General features: G+C 37.3%; 1 long non-coding RNA gene across 1 annotated transcript in view; it reads right to left on the bottom strand.

The window, feature by feature from the left end:
* Positions 1-3,906: 3,906 nt before the first annotated feature.
* The window catches only part of LOC107184489, a 21,373-nt gene continuing 15,031 nt past the window's right edge, over positions 3,907-10,248 (bottom strand). The window contains exon 3 of the long non-coding RNA XR_001515333.1: positions 3,907-4,032. This is a non-coding gene — a long non-coding RNA (uncharacterized LOC107184489). The remainder of the gene's footprint in view (positions 4,033-10,248) is intronic.

The following is a 10,248-nucleotide window of genomic DNA, read 5'->3' as shown; positions in this document are numbered from 1 at the left end:
CACCTCACACAGTTTTTCAGCAGGGTTTTCATATTACACAACTTCCAAAAATTCAGTTTATATCAGTAAAGTAAGAATATTACCTGCATGTTTCCCCCTTTATTTGTGTTACATAAATTTAATATGACTAATTACAGTGTACTTTGTATATTTGAGTAGAGTAAAATATTCCAGACTTGGGTGATTTTCATCTATCAAGAAATCCTCCTGTTGTCTTTGTAAGCAAGAGAAACAAGATAATCAAGTTATATAATATTATAATGTATAGCTAGAAAAATTGTATGGGATTTTTTAGTTGTAAAGTAGTGTGAATTTACTTTTAATACCAAATCTGGCATGTTTAAAACCATATAGTGCCACAGATATGTAATTAAAAAACATTTAAGTATTACAGAAATACTTCATAGTCATTATGGAAGGATTGAAAGCTACAGCTAAACATGAAGCAGATGAGCTCCTCCATGGTCATGCCAGTTAGCTACAGAGTCCTTAAAAGAATGATCTGTTAGCCATGATTTTAATTTCCCTTCCATGCACTCTTGATGCCACTCTCGTAATTTTCAGTCCCATCTCTCCTCCAGAATTGGTTTCCTCAAGGTTAGTACTTGTTTTCCCTTTAATAAATATAAACATAATTTTTAAACCTTGTTTTATATACCCTGTTAGCAGTATTTGACCTGATGGAAAATTCTCACTTTTTTCATTTTTTGGCTTTCAGGACTTTGAATTTTCAGGGCAAAAAACACTTTCCTGGTTGTTCTCCTTGCCTGCCTCGCCTGTCCTCAGTATGTTTTGTTTCTCCTCATCTCCCCACTTTGACACATTCAGCTGTCCTGGGATTCAGTCCTTTATCTTTTTTCTCATGACTTTAATACTTTATATACCAGTATAATAATGATCTTCAAATTTTATCTCCAGCACAGATCTCTCTCCTTAATTCCAGACCTCTATATGAAACTGACTACTTGATATCTTTTTTAAATAGTTATTGGGTGTCACAGACATAAGATGTCCAAAATTGAACTACTGATCATCTTTCCCACACCTGCTCTTCAAGTGGTCTTTTCTGTTTGAGTTAATGACAGCTCTTCAATTGCTCTGCCAAAAACTTGGTGTCATTCTTGATTCTTGTCTTTCTCTTTATCTTAAACCTCACATCTAATCTGTCAGCAAATCTTGTCAGGTTATCTTCAAAATACAGTAAATCCCTTAAAGTAGAAAGTCAATTACATTTAATAAAATAGGTTTTCTGAATGTGTATGTTTAAAAATTGACACATTTGTTTACCTGCTTATATAGACACATTTTATGATTAAAATTAATTATGTATGAAAAGTTTAATTTCACAGAAAAGTTTTCTACATATATGAGTGCTTATGTAGAAACTAGTTTTGAGGCTGTAGTAAACAAGTATGCAATCTAAATCAAAATAAACATTTTTCTGAAAGTACACTTTAATTACATTTAACTAAACAAATAATGTTCTTAAAAAATTAAATTCTATAAGACAACAAACATTTTTTTCTATTTAATCTTCTTTGGATGATTACATATCCAGACACACACATTGCGGTGTGACATTCATGTTTGATGTCAAGGTGACTGCTTTAGGTAATTCTGCTGTGAAAAAACTGTCAGGTTTTGTTTGAACTTTGAGTTCTGCTGTGTTTTATCATTAACTCTCTAAAAGTTCAAAAATGTGTGTAATAAAGCTGCATTTCATTATCTGATAAATGTTATTAGATTGTCAAGATGGGATCTACTAGTAATCACTGATAACTTTATATTTGGGGCATGTTGTTTCTTTTTCCTCATCTCCCAAGGTCATCGCCTCATCTGCTATTTCACTTTCATTCACAGTGTGATACCCAGAGTCACCTTCATCTTCATACCACTCTAAAACATCTTCCTCAACTGCTGCTTCTCCACCAAAATTATGTTGTCCTACAGTAATCAGTAACCTACAACCCCTCTAAATGCAAGTCTGCCTTCGTCCTCAAACAAATTCTTCTAACCTTTTTCCAATGTTTGGACTTCTTTTCATGCTCCAGCAAAATTTAAAAATTGCTGATTTTAATCCGTAACTCTTTAAGTTTTGTACAGTACATGGTCCTCTTGTATCTTCATCAATATCTTCATCCTGCAATACAACCATTACTTCCTCTAAAAACTTTTTGTTATATATTCAGTTAGTTGCCAGGATTAGCCCCATGTCCATGGGCTGCATGAGTGATGTTGTATTGTTTTGGCAAAAACATACGTCTACTTTTGCCATCTTCATGCAATTCTGGTACAATTTTCACAAATAAATGTGATACATTATATAAACAAATTGAGACAAAAGTCACATGATCATATTAATAGACACAGAAAAAGCATTTGACAAAATCTAATACTCATTTTTGATAAATACTCTCAACAAATTGGAATAGTGGGAATAGAGAGATAAAGGGAGGGAGGGAGAGGGGCACATGGATGTGCCAGGGAAACATCCACAGGCACCCCAACTGGGGGTCAAATAGGAAACCTGGGTAGGTGTCCTAATTTGGAATTAAACTCACATTTTTGTGTTCGGAATGGTGCTCCAACTAACTGAGCTATCCAGCCTGGCCTAATCAAATGTTTTCTGTTTAATAGTCACTTCCCAGTTCTGCCAGTGTGGCTCAGTGGCTGATTGTCAACTTATGAACCAGATGGTCACGGTTCATTCCCCTTGGGTACATGCAGAAGGCAACTGATCAATGATTCTCTCTCTTCATAGATATTTCTATCTCTCCCTTTGCCTCCTTCTCTGAAATCAATAAAAAATATTTTTAAAAAGTTGCTTTCCATCAGCTATGTTCAAAGTGCAAAGTATTTCCTATTCTGTAGCTAGAGACTTATTTTTGAAGTTTGGGTCAAGAGGAATTTTTTAATCATTGCTCTCAGGAGGATTCTCCCTCCCATTTTTAATATGGTTTTATTGATTTCAGAAAGAGAGTAAGGGAATGGGAGGGAAACATCAATGATGAGAGAGAATCATCATTAGGCTGCCTCATGCATGCCCCCTATTGTGGATCGAGCCTGCAACCCAGGCATGTGCCCCTGATCAGAATCAAACCTGGGATCCTTCAGTCCACAGGCCAATGCTCTCTCCATTAAGCCAAACCAGCCAGGGCCATGTGTTTTCTTTCTTTAAGTTCTGCGTGGTTGTAATGGCCCCCAAATCTATACTAATAAGAGGGAAATATACTAATTAGAACAGACATCTTTTGGACGTCCTTCCAGACAAAGTCGCAGTGGCTGCAAGGGCCAAGGCTCAGGTTGGCAGCGGTAGCAGCAGCAGGGTAATGGGGGCAGTCCCTTCCCCTGATCCGCCAGGTCACCTCCCACAGAGGGAGCTGAGGCAGAGGAAGTTAGGGTTGATCAGGCCAGCAGGGGGGCAAGTTAGGGTTGATCAGGCCTGCAGGGGGCCAGTTGGGGGCAGTCAGGCTGGCAGGAGGGACAGTTAGTGGTGATCAGGCTGGAAGGGGGAGCAGTTGGGGGCAATCAGGCCAGCAGGCAGAGTGGTTAGAGGCGATCAGGCAGGCAGACAGATTAGGGGCAATCAGGAAGGCAGGCAAAGGTAGTTAGGGGCGATCAGGCAGGCAGGCAGTTGAGCGGTTAGGAGCCAGCTGTCCCAGATTGTGAGAGGGATATCCAATTGCTGGTTTAGGCCCGATCCCACAGGGATCCCCAAGGGGTCCCCAATTGGAGAGGGTGCAGGTTGGGCTGAGGGAACTTTCCCCTCTGTGCACGAATTCCATGCACCGGGCCACTAGTCCTATATAATAAAAGGCTAATATGCAAATAGACCGAACGGTGGAACAACTGGAACAACTGAGCAACCAGTCACTATGACATGTGCTGACTACCAGAGGCCATGTGTGGAACATGATGGGCATTGCTGCAGTGGGATGGTGGAGCAGGTGAGTGGGGGTGCCAGAACAAGGCAGGGCGCTGGTCGCTGTTAGTGGGGAGAACCTCTGGTGGTTACTGAAAATTCTTTGCTCCCTCCTACCATAGTCCCTCCCGGTGCTGGCACCTGCTTCTGGCATTGGTGATGCTGTCAGTGTGTGGAAGTGGAGGAGGCAGTGGGAGCAGGGCTGCCAGCAGACAGGGGACCGGGGGCCATGGTGATATAGGGGTCAGGCGGGGGTGCAGAGGATGGGCTGAGACCAGCACCTATGCCTACCGCAGCCTCGCAGCCCACAGTTCCTTTCAAGGTACACGATTTCATGCTCTAGGCCCATAGTCATTATATAAATGCCTTCCTTGTGTCTTGTTACAGTTTGTGGCTTGAATTCTGTTTTGTCTGATATAAGGATAGCTACAATGTTCTTTTTTGGTTTGCACTTGCAAGGAATATATATTCCATCTCTAAAGGTTGAGACTTGAAGTGTCTTTAAGCATGACTTGAGCTCCGGCCCATATGGCTTCTATGGTTGGAGCACCATCCCTTATACCAAAAAGTTGTAAGTTTGATTCCAGATCAAGGCATATACCTAGATTGTGGGTTCCATCTCTGTCCTGGGTACATAATGATGTTCTCTCTCACAGCGATGTTTGTCTGTCTGTCTGTCTCTCCATTCCCCTCTCTCTCAAATCAATGAGCATATCCTCTGGTGAGGATTTTTTTTTTTTGAAATTTAAGAAAGTCAATGAATTGAGTCTCTTGTAGGCAGCATATAGTTGGGTCTTATTATTTAATCCATCAAAACATTCTATGCCTTTTTTTTCCCTTTTATTGAATTTATTGAGATAACTCTGGGTAACGAAAGTATACAGGTTTCAGGAGCACAATTCTATAACACATCATCTGTCCACCATATTGTGTGCTCACCACCCCAAGTCATTTTATGATTTTTGATTGGAGAATTCAATCCATTTACAAATAAATTATTGACTGTTAACATCTTACTAATGCTAACTTGTTGTTTTATTCCTGTTTTGTATTTCCTTTGTTAGATTCTTCCTCTCTTGTTGACTTCTTTTCAGAATTAAAGATTTTCAGTAGTGTGGTTTGATTTCTGTTCTTTACTTTTTATGAATCTGCTGGAGGTTTTTGTTTTGTGGTTATCATGATGTTTACATAAGATATCATATGAATATAACAGTCTATTTTATGTTGATCAGAGCTTCGGTTGTGTTTAACTGCAGATTTAACTTTAAAGAAGAAAAAGAGAAGAGACAAAAAGCTGATCTGTTATATGAAAAGAATATGGTGCAGTTAGGAAAAAAAGGGCAGTCTATTAAAGCAGTTGAAATGAACCCCAAAGTTGCAAACACCATTAAAACACAAGTGATAGCATTGGAGACTGTAAGAAGAAATGAGGTAAATTTATCTTTGGTAAAAATTTCTTATATCTAACAGTATTTTGTCAATAATTGTATCCCTTTGATTTAATGTACATTATGACATTTTTAAAAAGCCCAAGATGTTATCTCATTCAAAAAATGAACTGTGACATTTATGACTAAAATTATTAATTTATTACTATCCATGGCGTATAGTAGATGCTCTGTATATGTTTTCTAAATGAAGAAAGGGACAATAAGTTGAGTTTAACCATTCACATCAGTGTTAATTTGGGCTTTTAAAAATGTTAACATACAGGCTAAATTGCTTTGACACAGTGATAGAATTACTCGAATGTTCATAAACAAATATTATTTCACAATACTGTATTTTTGCTCTATGACATATTTAGCTATCACTTAAGTTAAAATTTTGAGTTTTTTTATGAAGATGAAATATCCTTATGCTTAAAAAGACTACTTATTTTTAACAGTTTTTAAAGGAGCTGTTCTTAAGCTTTGAACTTTTTGTTAAAAGGTATGAGTTAAAAAACTAAACAAATGTGTCTCTGGGTTGTTGAAGAACGAAATTACACTCAGAGGCAACTTGCTCAAGAACAGAATGCCAGTATATCACAAGATGGAATTCTGACCAAACACCTTTGCAAACCAGAGATAGAAAGAGCTCATAAGAAAGTGAAATATGAGGTAGTTTATTTAGTCATTTACAAATGTGTGTGAGTATATGTGGGTGTGTAGATATGTAAAATCCAATATGATATATTAAAAGAGATGGTAGTTTTCATTTCCACTGATGGTAAGGAGGAAAAGAATAGCTGGTTCAGGGGTCATATTTTAGATGCCATTCTACCTTTGAGAAAAGTAAAAATTTGTTTTTAGTAGTATTTCATTTTAATACAAGAGATTTTGAATAGAATGATATAGGGTAATGTACACTTAGTGACAGTTTATTGGTATTTTATTTCTAGTAAAGTAATTAAATACATTTCTATCCATTTCACATTAGTTGCTCTGAACATCATGAACAAGAAATAAAAATTATCCCAGCAAAATAATCTCATGATTTTGTAAGAAGAGCTCTATAAATTTTATCTTTTTCACCATTACTTTTTTTAAATATAAGGCATCTTTTGTGTTTCTATATTCACACTAGAGAAGAACTGTGTATTGGGGCAAGAGCATCAATTGTGAAGTCTGGAGACCTTGGGAAAATATTAAACTTGCTTATCTTTTTAACTCCTCCATTCCAGATTATGATGACTAAATAAGGTCATTGTTGGATGTAGAAGAGTTTAGGACAATGCCTAGATTATCAGTTATTAGAAGAGGTAGGTTTTAGTACTGAAAGTATTAGGCAAATAGAATATCTATGTGGTAATCTTGGAAAAAATAATTTTAGAAAATTCAGTCTATCCTAATATATGCAGGGTTAATACTCTTACAGTCGGGTAGCTCTATGTTCACACTGTAATCTCAATTTTTAAGTGTAGTTAGAGTTACTAATCTTTTACTTAATGCATTCTGGGTTTGTGGTGATTCAGAAAAAAAATTCCTTCCGAATTCTGAGACTCTTTACATGGTGGTTTATTTTTTACTTAAAAAAATCATAAAGTTATATTAAATTTATGAACTTTGGAGAATTTATGCTTGTATAAAGTGATAAGATTGGATCCATTTCTATTTTTTCCTGAGGTGTATCCACATTGTAATGTTTTTATTGTTAGCATAAAGGTTATTCTTTAATTTCAGAGGCTATCTTAATATATCATTTCAATTTGTTAGCTAAAAGTCTACTTTGCTTTACTTAGGTTTCTGATAGTTATGAATAAGAAAAAAGTCTGTTGTGTGCAAATTGCATGTTGAAGGATGAAACTGCCAAGCTAACACTAGAAATAGATTAAGTAAAAAATCAGAACCAAGGAAAACGAAATTGGAAAGCAGGAATCCTTATAGGAGGGGCTATTCCACCTACAGTGTGAAAATATGTTGTTTCAAAAGCAAGTGGATCATGCTCACAACCAAGCTAACAGGAAAGGGAAGAGTCATTAAAATTCAAGATCAGTTTGAGGATGTCATAAAAATATTGAAAGCTGAAAGTGAAAAGCAAAGGCTTATGCTGAATGAAACAAGCAAGGAATTAATCAATGAATGGCATCATTTAAAAGAAAAAATAGATCAGTGTGAAAATGATAAAGCAGAAAGAGTTGTATGTATTTAGACAGATAACTATTTTCAAATTTCCTCTAAGAAAATTCAGAGTAATATTTGATGATGGCTAGATGTTGAATCCAGGTGAATATTAAAAATGTATCTATAGCTATATATCTTTATCTCTGTATCTATCTATCTATCTATCTATCTATCTATCTATCTAAAAGCCAAGCGACCAGAATGATAGAGCAACTGTAATGACCAGAATGACCAATCGCTATGAGGTGCATTGCAGCAGCCAACCAGCCCAATCAGGGCCCCAGTAGGCTGCCCCAAACTCCTGTGGTCTGTCCCTCCAGACAGCCCCTCCTGGATTGGCCAGCCAGATCCCACCCATGTACCTATTTGTGCATTGGGCCTCTAACAGGTTATAAATGTGTTTATTCTATCAGCTTAAAAGCAGACATTGTATCCAGCAAATGAACAGTAGACCCAAGAGGTGCTCTGTTTGAATAAAGACATTGTGTTGCCCATGAAATTTTAAGAGGTTAAATTATAGATTGTTCATAGATGTAGACTGATATTAATAATTAAGTCTTATACTGATAGAATAATAATTTTAGTCTGTCTGTCACCACATTTTAATATCGTTAGGAAGCAGATAAATGGGAATGCTCTTTCCTCAAATGATATTTTCAAATTAAGATTCAGTTAAGTGGATTATCTTGACAATGAAGTTCAGATTTCCCATATGAACTGAAGTGTAGATGTTGTATGTCATAGTACCTTTCCTTCCCTGGATCCTTGTACATTTAGGTTGACATAGTGTTATTTTTATTCATGCCAATTTGAATTAAATTTGGAAATATTTCCGTCTCAAGTAATATACTCATAGGACCTCTTAGCTTTTGAAAAGCATCGACTTTTCATTCAATCATAATTTTGGACAAAGGTGATGAGTTTTAACAAATCTATACTTGATGTAATCTTTCCACTCTATTTATAATTTTTTAATGGTTGTACAAATAATTTGCTAATATTTCTCATGTTAAGACCTAATTACTATCACTTGGAGCTGTTTGTCCAAGACAGACAGAATTGTAGCTCTCTGATTTCTTAATTTGGCATTGATCTCCATTTCAGACTACTGAGGGGTGGCAGGATTTATGTGTAGCAGGGAGAGAGGTCAAGGCCAGGTTACTTAGGGCCTTGAAGACCTTGGAATGACTTCCCTTTTCTTTTAAGATAGGAACCTATTGGAAGGATTTGAGCAGGGGATTAAACATGCGAGGAACTCTGAAATTAATTGAAACCTCAGGTTAAAAAAATAAAAAGAGAAAATGTTCCATAATACTGAATTTACTTCCACTTGATCCACCTACATACCCGTTTGTCTTTGAATAGTCAATAGATTGTAAAGCTTTGAGATTCATCTTGGTTGGTGGCAGGGAGGGGAATTGAGAGGGGGCTGAGTGAGCTTTTTAAGTACATAATACTATTTAGGCAGAAATATTACATTTTCTGTGATGTTAACCTGATTAAGCCAACAGAAACGTGTATACGAGGAAAAGAAGGTGAACTGTGGTAGATAGTGACATTTTTCCAGTTATAGATTATCCTATCTAATAAAAGAGTAATATACAAATTGACCATCACTCCAACACACAAGATGGCTGCCCCCATGTGAACAGAAGATGGTCAGCAGGGGAGGGCAGCAAGACAAGACCAGGCCAGTAGAGGGAGGGCCCATAGCCAATAAGAAGGGAATATGCTGACTGCCTGCCCCACCCTCAAAGATGGAGGGGCCTACAACCAATAAGGAGGGAATATGCTAATTGACTTCCCTGCCCTCAAAGATGGTGGCCCCCCCAGCCAGGACCAGGCCAGCAGTGGAGGGTAGTTGGGGGCAGTTGGGCCAACAGGGGAGCAGTTAGGTGTCATCAGGCTGGCAGGGGAGGGGTTAGGGTTGATCAGGCTGGCAGGCAGAAGCGGTTAGGGGCAATCAGGCAGGCGAGCAGTTGGGAGCCAGCAGTCCTGAATTGTGAAAGGTTTGTCTGACTGCCCATTTAGGCCCAATCTCCCACCAGGCATTCGGACATCCCTTGAGGGGTCCCAGATTGGAGAGGGTGCAGGCTGGGCTGAGGGACATACCCTCCCTTCCCCCACCCCACACGAATTTCATGCACTGGGCCTCTAGTGTTAATAATCTATGACTCTAACAAAGTATATCCAAGCTGAGCCAAAAGTAGGTTTACAGTTGTTTGTATGGAGAATAATGTTATAATTAGTAAATAACCTACTCACAACTGTATATATTCTTTTGCCCCATCCCATATGAGAAGTTATATATTATTAATATAACTTAATAATAATGTGATTTATAAAATCAGTAACAGAAATATCTTACTTACTAGGCAGCAGTTGTGAGACAACTTAAAGGAGAACTGGCTGATACCCAAAGAAAACTATCTATGACAGAGGCTTTACTGAAGGCTGAATCACATCATCGTATGCGTTCACAAAATAAAATACAAGAGTTGCAGAAGCAATTAGTTGAAAGCAGAAATCAAGTATGTATGAAATTTAACATGTCATCAGTTAATCTATATCTGGTTAAATAATATACAGTGTTTTAGGATACTACTTTTCATGGGCAGGTTTCTATTTTCATTGTGATTAATTTATTATAACTCTATTTAGGGTACATATTTCTTAAGCCCTGAGTTTTATTCTGCTATTTGTATTTTATGTATTTTCTTA

Source organism: Myotis davidii, unplaced genomic scaffold (assembly GCF_000327345.1).
Source record: "Myotis davidii unplaced genomic scaffold, ASM32734v1 scaffold544, whole genome shotgun sequence".
NCBI classification, from domain to species: domain Eukaryota; kingdom Metazoa; phylum Chordata; class Mammalia; order Chiroptera; family Vespertilionidae; genus Myotis; species Myotis davidii.
Note: the sequence above shows the minus strand (reverse complement) of the source record. Positions and strands in the feature narration are given on the sequence as shown.